We start from the raw sequence: 13976 nt of genomic DNA, 5'->3' as shown, positions 1-13976 counted from the left end.
CTCACCTTTCTTTCTACAACAGTAGACTTCTGTGATGTTTTTCCCCCCGCTCCAATCATCTCGTTCCTATAATCACTCATACTCAAAGTCAGGGAAGAGATGCAGGATGGTCCAACAATTAGGGCACTAGTATAGGACCTGGGTTTGAGCCCCTACTCTAAACAGACGTGCTCTGTGTCAAGTCACTTCGGGATTGTCTACAGCGCCTCCCATTTTGGCCTATGGGACCAGGGCTCATCAAAGTGCTGGGTTGTAACTCCTCTGTGTGGATGATGTGGGTGTGAACTAAAACATTCCTAGTTCACGTTAGTGTCATTTTCAAACAGGACTATGTTAATGCGAATTAGGAACCTTTTAGTTCACACTCATGGCATTCACGTGGGTGAGTTAGAGTGCAGCACTTTGGTGCACACTCTTATTCACACCCTGTAGACTGAACAGTGGGTACTGTAGGCATAGCCTTAATCTTCTGTGTCACCATTTCACATCTGTACAATGGGGATAATTGCACTGTCCAACCCCATTAGGAGGATAAATACATAGACGATTCTGACGTACTCAGACACTATGGTAATGGGGCCATACCAGTGTGTCAGATAGTTCTAATTAAGAGATTTACTAGAAAGAAGTTCTTGTAGCAAGTCGTGGATTTAAGCATTTTCCCCACAGATTCCATGAAAACACCTTGGAACTTTCCTGTGGATCCTGCCTGTTTAGGATCCTAAACAAATGCATGACCTTGCTGTGCAGTGAGAAATATTACAGCAGTGGAGGTAAGAAAATCTTTTAATTGGACTTTCCTAGAGTTGGCTAATTTTTTTTCCCCTTGAGTGATCATGTGTCCCGCAAACATGTTGATAAAAAAAAGATTTATTGATCTTGGTTTATCTTTTTTCATCTACCATCTGTACTACCTGCCACATAGCTCAAGAACATAGATTTGTGTCACTCTGGTACCTAGATTTATTACACTGGTGCCTAGATCTGCACTTTTATACAGTGGCAGGGAATCAATACATACAACCCATCCGGCTAGTTGTTCTACTGCTTATAATAACCCTACGGACCAATAAACCGGGAAGCTGTTTGATTTTATTGTTTACTTACACACCAGTCAACATCCTTACTTTGCCCATTAATTAAATAATCGCAGTTTTCTTGGGACAAGATGAGCAGATGAGTCATATTGGCTCTTGTGCTATTTTTTTGCAGCTGGGCTAAGAAATGATACGGCGGAGTGGCTCAGAACGGTTTAGAGTTAATATACCATAACCCTCCTCAAGACTCACCTCGACTGTGATTCCTGCTATGCATATGACAATGGCTAGGCAGCTGGTGTTCTCTGCTTCCTTTGCTATCCATAATCATATTGTTGCTATCTGATGCTTCCCGGTCTGCTTCTTGTATAAATCTGTTGTCTCTTGTCATATATTTTGGTCCTGATCCATCATCTGATAGCATGAGGGGCAGACCGCTGTGCATATGCAGAGACTTGAAGTTAAGGGGGCTCCAGGAGAGCTAAGCCGTTTGTCTGTGTGCTAGCCATTGCTGGATCAGGGCCGAAAATTGTAAGCTCTTTGGGTCAGGGACCATCTTTTTGTTGTATGTATGAACAGGGCCTCGCACAATGCAGCCCTGGCACCTTCTAGCAGCTATTGCAACTGGGACCGAATGATAATAATAAAGGGTTGATTATTTAGGCAAGGAATAATTATTTATTAATGATCAGTGATACAAAAAATAGACTATATTAACAAGATCTCATTTAAACTGTAAATTATAAATATTCCTTCTTTTGAAAATCATTTATGGGACTAACAGGCTTCATGCTGTGAGAAGGAATTCAACCAAGAACTTACTGATTATTGACTGCAACTTGGTATTGCAGATGGATTTAAAAATGAAATAGTTAGGAAATACAAAGCATAAAACACTGACATTCTTCAAAGGCTTGTGTGAGTTAGATGAAAGGGTCAGTTTGACCTGTATGGTCCCTCGGATTTCTTTTTGAAGGGCAGGGAAGAGAGGGATTGGTAAGGCAGAGTTCTTTGCCATACATATAAATAGCACGGCTTGCTTGTGCTTTACAAGGGATAACAACACTTGGAGTGCAAAGATGAAAATCAAAAAAGCCAAGAGACGCAATAGCAGAACACATTACATTAAAATATCAAAAACCATTGACAAGTAAGGTGTAGTTCAGTGCCTTCCTGGCCCCTTGATGTACTATAATTATCATGCATTGGAAGATGAAAGCATTTCTGGTGGTACTGGAACAAATGTCTATGAGACAAAAGAGGAAAGTTTTCCAATAGCAGGCCAATTCTCTGCTGATGTAAATGGATGAAACTCCAGTGAAATCAATGGATGTCACAGAATCATAGAATATCAGGGTTGGAAGGGACCTCTGGAGGTCATCTAGTCCAACCCCCTGCTCAAAGCAGGATCAATCCCCAATTTTTGCCCCCAATCCCTAAATGGCGCCCTCAAGGATTGAGCTCACAATCCTTGGTTTAGCAGGCCAATGCTCAAACCACTAAGCTATCCCTGCCCCCACAAATGTCCACCCATTTACACCAGTGGAGTATTTGGTCCGCAGCCGTTCCATTGTAAACTGTTTGTACTTACACACACACACACACACACAGAGGCACACACGTGCACACACACAACCTGCTTCTCTTCCCCAGTGTGCCATATATATATATATATATATATATGTTGATAACTGAAGCTCAGCACAGTGTAAGGCATTCTGTACCATAGGGATGGGTACTAATATTAGAAGATAGATAGCTATGAATCTTGTGAGGTCCTTTCTTGGCTTAAAGTCTGAATAATTCATCAGTGATCCCTCAAGTCGAGGATGATTTCTTTCACAGCTGTTTATTTTTTATGGGTCCATTTGATGACTGAAGAGTCCGATCCTTGAGCCACAGGCTCATTAGCAGATGTTGCAGGTTGTGTTGGAAGTCAGGGTTGGGCCGCGATTGCTGCGTGACAGTTGTTTGTCTTGTCTCACATTTTTCTGTGACCAGGGCAAAGCGATTTTCATCAAAAATGGACGTTCTCTCTCTGACAAATCTTTGCCAGTTATCCCTGTCCTGGGGTACTGTCTCCCAGTGTGTGGTGTTGATGCCATGTCTCTTGATGTTTATCTTGAGGATGTCTTTTAAGCATTTCTTTTGGCCTCCCTGTTTCCTTTCTCCTTTGGTGAGTTGGGTGGACAGCAATTTTTTAAACTACTCACACGCAGGCTTGCTCTCACAGGAAAAAGTCTGAAAAAACAGAACAATCAAAGAGAAATGTCATAAGCTTCTAATTATTAATTGTTATTTGTAGATGTAGTCAAAAAAGAAAATGTGAAGTTGTTTCTATTTTGCAGCGTTTGAAATAGATCCATTTTTAGCTTTTTAAAATTTTTGTAAAAGTTTTCACTGACTTTTTTTATGGAGATAAAAGTACGAGGTTTATCATTTGAACTGAAGTGCCAAGGCTCTAGAGCAGAGGTGGGCAAACCATGGCCCGCGGGCCACATCCGGCCCACGGGACCGTCCTGCCTGGCCCCTGAGCTCCTGGCCAGGGAGGCTAGCCCCCAGCTCCTCCCCCGCTGTTCCCTCTCCCCCACAGCCTCAGCGCACCGCACCGCCAGCACTCTGGGCGGTGGGGCTGCGCGCTCATGCAGGGCAGTGCATCTGGCTCCGGCCGGGCGGTGCAGCTCCAGACATGCTTCTTTGACCAGCATGGTAAGGGGGCCAGGGCTGAGGGGTTGGATATAGGGCAGGGGTCCCAGGGGGCAGTCAGGGGAGAGGGAGCAGGGGGGCGGTTGAATAGGGCAGAGGTTCTGGGGGGGGCAGGGGACAAGGAGCACGGGGGGTTGGATAGGGGGTGGGGTCCCGGAGGGGCAGTTAGGGGTGGAGTGGTCCCAGAAGAGGGCGGTCAGGGGACAAGGAGCATGGGGTTTGGATGAGTGTGGGATTCTGAGGGGGGCAGTCAGGGGGCGGGAAGTGGGAGGGGGCAGATAGGGGGTGGGGCCAGGCTGTTTGGGGAGGCACAGACTTCCCTACCCAGCCCTCCATACAGTTTCGCACCCTGATGTGGCCCTCGGCCCAAAAAGTTTGCCCACCCCTGCTCTAGAGTCTTGGCTTTAACAGATTCCTGCCCTCTGTGGATTGGCACAGAGAGGGACGTATAACATGCACTCACTAGTGGGTTACACAGCATCATCCTTCTTGGCTCACTCTGACAGTGAAGGCTTCTTCTTTTTTAGTCTCTGAAAGATTAGTTCACAAACCCTCCATATGTGGTTCACTGTTAGCCAGTTAGGTTCCTCACCTTAGCTCCATGCTTGAAGTCGCCGGAAAGGGTCACCCTTCCTGGCATTAATGAGAGGTTTGGGGCATAACTGTTGACTTGGATACAATGGAACATGAGATGGTGTCTCGTGTAAGTCTTGGTTTCTGGATTTGTTTTAATGAAAAGCACTGTGCATGTGGCGTTTACCCCTCTCCCCAAATGCTAAGGATTGTCTTTCCTTGGCAGGGGCTTGGAACTGTCATGTGCAGATCACAGGTGTTGATCATGTACCCTTATGGCCATTTTCGCTAAGGAACAAATGACAAGGGCAAACGTGTAACAACCGAAAATGAAATGCCGAAAAGACACAAAACCTGCCACCAGTTCTCTGTAGCAAAGCTGTACAACAGAGTCAACTCAGTTTCGTCTGGATGTTTCTCTTTGTGAATAGATATAGGAAATAGGAATTTTCATGTAAATTGGTGTCAGCAGCCTTGAAAATAAGCAATGCTTATGACAGAAAGAGCGAAGAGCAGACATTTTCAAGGGAAATAAATATACAGATTGATGGATGAGCTTTTTGGTAATAAATTGCTAGACCTGTGAAGATGAAAGTCTTTATTTGGTCAGATACAAAGTTTTAAGAAGCTTTTTGATTTGAAGGTTTGAATCTTGCTATGTCTGACTTTTAAAAACCTATTTTAAACAAATGTGAAGGCACACCAATTCAAACCTTTTTTGTAATGAAGATCTGATATACCAGGTAAAAACTACAGACCATATTGTCAGGTTTCAGAGTAGCAGCCGTGTTAGTCTGTATCCACAAAAAGAAAAGGAGTACTTGTGGCACCTTAGAGATGAACAAATTTATTTGAGCATAAGCTTTTGCTCATTTCATTGGATGCTGTAGCTCATGAAAGCTTATGCTCAAATAAATTTGTTCGTCTCTAAGGTGCCACAAGTCCCCCTTTTCTTTTTGTGGACCACATTGTGTTATCCATTTTAAACAGAACTTGAATGGGCTTCAGTGACTAGTTCTGCTTCAAAAAGGGATGGAATGATATGTCTCTATTTTACGAGGCAAAAGGAAAGAGCCTGGACAACTGAGTAATCTCTCTCTCTCTTTCTGTGTTTAGTGTCAAAAGCACAAAGATTATGCTGAGCTGATTAAACAAGCTTACAATTGTATTACAGCAGACACTGCAATGAGAGCCAAAATGTGATTGGCAAAATATACATGACATATTGTAAAACAGATAAAATGATAACAGCTTTTTACCGAATAGCAGCTGCTATTCACTTGGGAAATTAGGGCGGAATGCAACTGTTCTTATAAATCATGAAACAGCATTGCCATCATCAAGAATTTCCTTCCTTAATTTTTTAAGTACGATATTACTGTTGGTCTTGTTTATTTATGAAAGGTATAGGCTTAGACTGGTTGTTTCTGAACATGCTGGGGGAAAAATCCTCACCCCCCTCCATACACCATGGTGGGAGGGGCAATTTGGATCATATATTAATATTAGAGTCCCTCAAATCTTTTGTCTGTTGACAGGCATAAGGAGTATGTCTGGTCTATTGGATAAAATCACTTAACATTTGTGGTTTCTGAAATTATGCAGAGGAACTGCACAAGACGGAAAAGGAAGTCTCTATTATGTTGAAATTAGCTTAAAATAGGGCTGCTTTCTTTCTCATAGCAATGATTTTCCATTTGTTGCTTCAGAGATAATTGCATGTGCAGACTTCATTCTTCTGTTTGTTTGGACTACAAGGATTAGAACTACTCAGCTGAACGGGTCAGAGAAACTTTGATGGAACCAAATTCCATTAGAATATGTGGTTGTACTGAGACTGAAATGCTTCACAGAATTGGCTTGATTTTAATGGATTTTTTTTTGTGAAGAAAAATGGAAAAAAGTTTTGTTTTTTTTTTCATTTAATAGAATCGTAGGACTGGAAGGGACCTCGAGAGGTCATCTAGTCCAGTCCCCTGCACTCATGGCAGGACTAAGTAATATCATCTATTTCAGTAATTTCTCATTTTGAACTTTGAATACATATATGAAAATATAATACAACATTTTAAAAAGTCACACATGGAAACATTTTAATCAACCTGACATTATATATATATAATTATCCTTCCCAGAAATTTTTGAAATTTTCAGCTTTTGCTCCAGTTTGGACCAAAGCCAATTTAGAAATCTCAGAACTTTCATTCTCCATACAGCTCTCAGATTCTGTGCACTGATGTTTATATACTTTTAAGATGAAAGGTGCACTTTCAAAGTCAAAAGAAGAACCGTTATAGTTAGCCGGTTACTACCCTATCTATGGAATTGTCCCTGAGGAACGTAATGAGTATATGGTGAAATCATCCATTTTTATTATTATCTATTGTAAGGTCTTCAGAAAAAAAAGAAATAAACATAAAGGGCCAGTCTTTGGTGAATGTAAATTGACTTAGTTCAATTAACTTCAATAATCATGAGTCAGATCCTTAGCTGGTATAAATCATTGACTTCAACAGGCTGGTCTGATTTGCATGGCCCATGATTACTGAGCTATGCATTTTCCAGCATAGTGGTAGTACACATGAGAACGTTTGACTCACCACACCCAGTGCTGTTCGTCCTCTACGTCCAATTATATGATGTCATACCATCCTAAATCCAAATTCTCTCTGCTTGCTGTGCTGATGTCTTCTTGGTCCATTCTTGCTGTTCTGTTGCTTGTGTCAGAAGCTAGGCTCCCATTTTCTACTCTACAGTCTGGAGTAAATATTGGGCTTTGTACAGTCCCTGCCAATCCTGGTCTGTGGCTGTTTGCCTGGCCCTGTCTTGCACTATGGCAGTGACAGCTATGAGCTCTCCTGCTCCTGCCTACCTGATGTAGTAGATGGTTTAGTTATTACCAATTTAGGGATGCCATGGTTGGGTCACTCAATACATGCCCTTAGGCATTACAATTTTGCACAATCCCTCCCATGTTCCTGATCCTTTTGCACGGTGGTGCCAAGTGAGGTATTAGTAGTGGCCAAGAGCTCAAAGTGTTGCAACAATCCAGCTGCAAGGCTTTTAACAGATCTGTCTCTCCTCTACTGAGTCTGTGGATCCATGATGACCCAGGGCTGTTTCTTCATTCTTTCTCTTTTCCACTATGTCTGTGCATGGCTGGCATGCAGCTGCAGCTCCTTTCTCAATTTCCAGCATATTTAAACCTCCTAAACACATGCCAGGCTGCCAGTTAGTTCTGACTTAGGATCCGTTTAGTCATGTGGGTGTTGCCTCTTCCCCGCCTGCCTACATGGTTGCTTTCCCAACTGTTATGTTGCCACCCAAACTGCTGCACCCAAGCCTCAGCCATGTGGGCACATTGGTTAACACTGCCTAATTGGCTGCTGCCTTCAGTCCCTCTTCTCTACAAAATTGCCACTGACTTCTGCTCCTGCCTGATTGCTGGGTCCACGTTTCTGATTGCTGCATCTGTTCGGCTAGCCCAGTGGTGCAGAGTCAGGGTCTGATCATTGACTATCTCAGGTCACATTACGCTGCTGGAATGTGGGAGAATCATACACTGGCTTACAGCTGTTGTAGGGAGCGTGTTAGGAATAGGAATAGGCTATGATGCCTTGTGCTCCAGCAGTCCCAGTTAACAGAAAGGTCCATAAAGGATTATTGCTTCCAACATAATTCAGCGCAGCTTTTAGCTGTTCTTAGTTACTCCAGGAGACAAACCCTGATCAGCTGAATGATCAGAAGAGCAGAAATGTAGCTTAGAGACACGTTTCTCCACATCCTGCACTGACCACAGCTTGGGCAGACCCTGGGATCTGACCTGTAGGAATACAGATATATCTATTTTTTTTCTAACATTCTGGAAGGTGAAATTTGGATCAGAGAAAAACAGGTTAAAATTATATGGTACAAGTTTGTGAACTTGCACCCAATTCAGAACAGTGACCAGAGCTCACCTTCTTTAATAACAACACCTAGGACTGCAATTGGAAGCGAAAAGTGATTCTTAACAGAGACTTTGGTAGTGTTTTTATATGACCATAACTGTCCAATATATTCTGGAGAAGTTCCATTCTCATCCTCCAGGGAGCTTCCAGGTACTTGATCCCTAATGACCTATTCAATACAAAAACAAGTCCAAAGTCTATTCAAAGTCGCCATCTTTCACCTTAGATTTGCAAACTCATCTATTCCAGAGCCCTATCCTGCTTTATTCAATTTACTGAAAAGCTCCCAGTTCTTCAAAACCCTCCCTTTAGCATCTGATTGCTATGCTGATGTGTCATGATCCCATATTAATGTTCTTCTTTAAGCAATGGGTTTGTGTGGATTGCTCAGATCTGTGATATTTCCTAAAATCCCATAAAACTGATCTTCTCTGCCCACCCAGCACACTCCTATCATGTTCCTTCACTGTTTTTAAAAAAAAATATTTTCTTGCGTCCCACAATTCAAGCATGTGTCATTGTTTTTCATGCCTGCCATGTGTCCTCTTCTGTTGTAGATCCTTTGTGTGCTCCTTAAGCCATTGGAAAAGCAATATATTCCGCCCTGTGTGTGATGAAGAGCTGGAAGACTGAAGCTTAACTTTAACCTAAAATTATCTTTCAGTGCCTCAGTGATTGTTCCTGCATAAACAAAAGGCAAGCCTGTGGATTGCGTTTGTCTTATAACTTTTATTACATATTAAAGAGTCCAGGAACAGTCAGTAAGTTGAACTAGACCAATTCTCATCTGTTGTTATGGTTACCAGGAGTAGAAAATAATTTCCTGTAATTTATCTTAAGATCATTTATGTCGGATACAAACACAGATTAAGCTGAATACCATGGTAATTTCTTCTCCAATTGTGTTAGGAACCATAAGACATTCATTTTTACTTCATAAATAAGGGTTACAGTATGTCATGCTCAGTCAAAGAAGATAAAATGAATCTAATTAAGTGCCATCAGAAGATCACTTTGCTGTTTTTATTGCAGCAATAAAAGTGTCCTTACCTTCTTATTCTTTTAGAAATGACAGAGATTATTATGGAAATAGGATGAGATCAAGTAAGTCTTGCTTGACCTAGACTTGGATAACACAATATCCTTGTGCCGGTGACTGTTTAGAATAAGAAGTTTACAAAAGCTGGTCGAATAAAACTCATCAGAGATGCACTTTATGAAAATGAATGAAACCATATGTAAGCATCATAGAGGTCTTATATATTGGGTTTTATATAAATAGTGTAAACATTACATTGATCTGTAGTCCTCAGTGGTGATCATGGCAAACTAGGCTTACATACATTGATTTAAGGTTTCTGTGGGCATTAGGAGATATGACCACAAATCCTGCATGTACAGGGCAGTGCGTCTGTGGAAAGAACCATTTAGCATTACTGGGAATGTGTATGCTGGTATGGCAGCCAGGTTGTTCCAGAGCCTAGGGAAGCTCTACATGGAAGTGAGAACATTGGGAAGCACATGGGAGAGAATAGCTGATATGGCCACACAGGTGCAATTGACATGGAAGACTGTGGAAAACAACAATAACAATAATAGATTTAAGACATTGCCACGGTATTGTCACAGTTCCTAAAAAGCTAGCTCAGGGGCTAACCCAAAACTTAATGAAAAGGCTCCCATAGACTTCAATGGTCTTTGGAACAGTCCTGTAGTCACTGAATATAATAGAGAAGACAGTGAGGGTTGTCGGAGGTAGCAGCACCAGGCACTTCCGGACCATTTCCTCTACCAGGTGCTCCGCAGCAGGCATGGACCATGACCATAACCCTGCACGCTGACTGCTATCTGTGGCCATAGAGGACTAACTGAATCATGAGGAGGGATATATAAGCTGCAGAGTTACTTTGTGGCCAAACAACCTGTACCCAAAAGCTGAAGTCCTGGACTTCCTTCTCCCCTCACCTCAGTCCATGTATGGTTGCAAGAGAGTGACAGAGAGATTAGTGCCTCTCCCAACATTTCTAGGCACAGATACCATCAGGATCCCCTCAGCTGAGGGACAGCCTGGGGAACCAGAGTCAGCTGACAGCTACAAAACCGAAGCTGGTCGGAAAACGTTTGAGGGGGTTTTCCTATGGAAAATTTGGAGACAATATTTTCATAGAAATTTTCAGCAGAGAATGTTTGACTTTTCATAGAAAAACCAAAACCAGAAAATTTTCAGCAAAAAAAGCCCCACTTTTTTTGGTCAGAAAGACATCTTTTTTTTCAAGTGTTGGGATTTCCAAGAGAAAGCTGAAATTTTCTGCAGAAAGCAGACACTTTGGACAACCAATTTTTCCACTGAAAACTGTTTAAATGGAAAATTTCCAACCAGCTCTATACAAAACTGAGCTCTCTGCTGGGAATGGGCACCAGTGGGCCAGCAGATACCACTTTCCCTTCCTGGGATAATCGCAGGCAAAATTGAGGTTTAGAAGAGGCCCCGGTGGCTCCTCCATCCTCTACTAGCTAACTTTTATGGGGAACTGACTGAGCCTCCACAAGCACCTCTGCTTTCCTCTTTAGCTGTCACTCCCCTATCACTGCAGTCCTGCAGCTACAGAACTGCAATGTCCTTGCCAGGATCTGAGCAAAAGACACAGAGTGACTGGGATCTGCACAGGACCACTGGAGGAAACAATGATCTCATACTGGGGCTCCCCTCTTCAAAATATGGATTAGCTATGGGGACCTACACCTTCAAGCCCAGTACTGCATAGGCCTGACCATAATCAGGTCAGGCTGGTATGGAGCTCCCCTGTACAGAGAAATGGGTCCCTTCAGAATCTCTTCCCCCAGTGAACTCTGAGATAAACAAATGTCTTTGTCATTTCACTGCATAACTTTTCCTCAAACCTAGAACTGACCACAAAGCAGACAAAAATGAAATTTGAGACAAAATGTTAAAACTGTTTGTTTCCATTTAGCATTTAAACCAGGGGGACGGGGAGGTGTTGACATTTTCTGGCCAGCTCTGCCTGTGATGCTCTTTTCCCAGGCTCATGGAGACTGCAGCTGCAGGAGTGATATTAAAACAAGCAGCCTTCATTGTTTTGGCATGTCCACAAGTGGACTTGAGACCTAGGGAATGGCTATAGATGCCCTTAAGTAGAGATGGGTGGAAACATTAGGTCAATTCAGAGAAATATCTTGGGCCCAATTCTGCACCATTCCAGTCAATGGGAGTGTTGCCAATGAATTTAATGGTTAAAGCATATTTTCAGCTGATTATGTAAGAACATAAGAGCAGCCATACGTGGGTCAGATCAAAGGTCCATCCAGCCCAGTGTCCTGTCTTCCAACAGTGGCCAATGCCAGGTGCCCCAGAAGGAATGGACAGAACAGGTAATCATCAAGTGATCCATCCCCTGTCGCCCATTCCCAGCTTCTGGCAAACAGAGGCTAGGGACACCATCCCTGCCCATCCTGGCTATAGTTTCTCCATTCACATAGGGAGAGAACAAAACATCATCATTTTTGCTGGATTAAATTATAAGAGGTTGACATGAGCCAAATAAGAAAAATTCCTAGTAAATCTTGGGTTTAGCCAAAAAATAAAATAAAACAAAAATGGGGAACCATAAAGGAACAGTTTCAGTCAGTTTTGTAAGCGGTACCAGGTATAATCCTAGTCCCTAACTAATATAACTTTTCTGTAGAGATATCTTTTTAGAGCAAATAGTTAAAAATCCTCATTACAACCTTCCTGACCTAGATAGAATTCTCTTGAAACTGTCTCACAACCTTTGTCACAGATTCTGTCTTTTGGAACAGACACATCCAGGCTTGTATTTATTTGCCTGCTCTACCTTTTGGCACGTGGATGATGTAATGTGCTTTGGCATGTGGGAGGCACTTGTGTTTCTGGTTTAATTGGTGCTCGGCTGCCAGTCTTCAGGCTCATGAACTATAATAAATAAAGCCTATGAAATGCAAAGGTTGAGTCCATGGGCATAGTAAAGATCACTAAACCCTACTTCTTCAGTAAATAATCCTAGACAGCTCTTTGCTGTGGGGCTTTTCAGTTAAACAGCTTCCACAGGAAAGAACTGGCTGTGACGATTTGGGAAATCTCTCCATACAATTTATGAATCTGTGAGACTGATCAGACTGCAAACTCTATTTGAATGTGGGAGCTAGTTGTCTTCTGTAATTATTGGGGTTACTCTGTACCCCTGTCATAAAAATAAAGGGAAGGGTAACCACCTTTCTGTATACAGTGCTATAAAATCCCTCCTGACCAGAGGCAAAACCCTTTCACCTGTAAAGGGTTAAGAAGCTAAGATAACCTCGCTGGCACCTGACCAAAATGACCAATGAGGAGACAAGATACTTTAAAAGCTGGAGGTGGGGGGGAACAAAGGGTCTGTCTGTCTGTGTGATGCTTTTGCCGGAAACAGATCAGGAATGCAGTCTCAGAACTTCTGTTAGTTAGTAAGTAATCTAGCTAGATATGCGTTAGATTCTGTTTTGTTTAAATGGCTGATAAAGTAAGCTGTGCTGAATGGAATGTAGATTCCTGTTTTTGTGTCTTTTTGTAACTTAAGGTTTTGCCTAGAGGGATTCTCTATGTTTTGAATCTGATTACCCTGTAAGGTATTTACCATCCTGATTTTACAGAGGTGATTCTTTTATCTTTTCTTTAATTAAAATTCTTCTTTTAAGAACCTGATTGATTTTTCATTGTTCTTAAGATCCAAGGGTTTGGGTCTGTGTTCACCTGTACAAATTGGTGAGGATTTTTATCAAGCCTTCCCTAGGAAAGGGGGTATAGGGCTTGGGGGGATATTTTGGGGGAAGATGTCTCCAAGTGGTCTCTTTCCCTGTTCTTTGTTTAACACGCTTGGCGGTGGCAGCATGGGATTCAAGGACAAGGCAAAGTTTGTACCTTGGGGAAGTTTTTAACCTAAGCCGGTAAGAATAAGCTTAGGGGGTCTTTCATGCAGGTCCCCACATCTGTACCCTAGAGTTCAGAGTGGGGAAGGAACCTTGACAACCCCAAATGCCTAGAGGGCCAGTTGTGTGCCAGGTGAACTGCATCTTGGAAGCAAGCTCTGTGGAATCATAGGGTTAGAAGGTCATGGGTCAGCTAGTCTAACCCCCTGTCAAGGGGTAGGTGCTAGCACTGGTGGGGCCTGGTAACCACTCAGACACATCGCTAAGGGAAAGCTTTTAGGTACAGAGGTGTAAACAGTTACTGTTCACAGTGAGCGATACTGGTTTTTCTGTGTGTCCCTGAGCAGGCCAACTGAGAATCAGGGCTCTTCAGGCCTAGTGCCCTCCACAGTCCAGTCTGTATTCAAGCACATAAGCATTGGTGGGTTTCCAAACCAGGCTCAGATAGTGTCTCGCACTGGGGCACTCTGCACTGGTTCCCTGCCCAGCTGCTGCTGCTCTCCCATAAATCCAACACAGACCTGCATGCAGCTGTGATGTCCAGCACTCTCCGTTTGATCCACATAAGGCTCTGTCCACAGTTGCTTGGGCTTCCCTCCAGCTCCCAGCTGCCATGTGGTTCCCCTGCCACCTCCTAGTTCAGGACCTTTCCACTTATCTGGGTAGGAAAAAGGGAAGTACAATGGAGAGGGGCGGATAGGAGTTCTAGTCCCCTGCTTTGCAGAGCCATCACAAGTCTCTGTTGTCTCTTTGCTTCCATTTTGGACTG

At 42.9% G+C, this 13976-nt stretch overlaps 1 long non-coding RNA gene across 1 annotated transcript in view; it reads left to right on the top strand.

The window, feature by feature from the left end:
• Positions 1-681: 681 nt before the first annotated feature.
• LOC140913425 (uncharacterized) overlaps positions 682-13976 on the top strand; it is an 89517-nt gene continuing 76222 nt past the window's right edge. Inside the window, exon 1 of the long non-coding RNA XR_012159584.1 lies at positions 682-773. This is a non-coding gene — a long non-coding RNA (uncharacterized lncRNA). The remainder of the gene's footprint in view (positions 774-13976) is intronic.

This window comes from Lepidochelys kempii, chromosome 6 (genome assembly GCF_965140265.1).
Source record: "Lepidochelys kempii isolate rLepKem1 chromosome 6, rLepKem1.hap2, whole genome shotgun sequence".
Lineage (NCBI taxonomy): Eukaryota > Metazoa > Chordata > Testudines > Cheloniidae > Lepidochelys > Lepidochelys kempii.
This window is presented reverse-complemented; position numbering and strand designations above follow the sequence as displayed.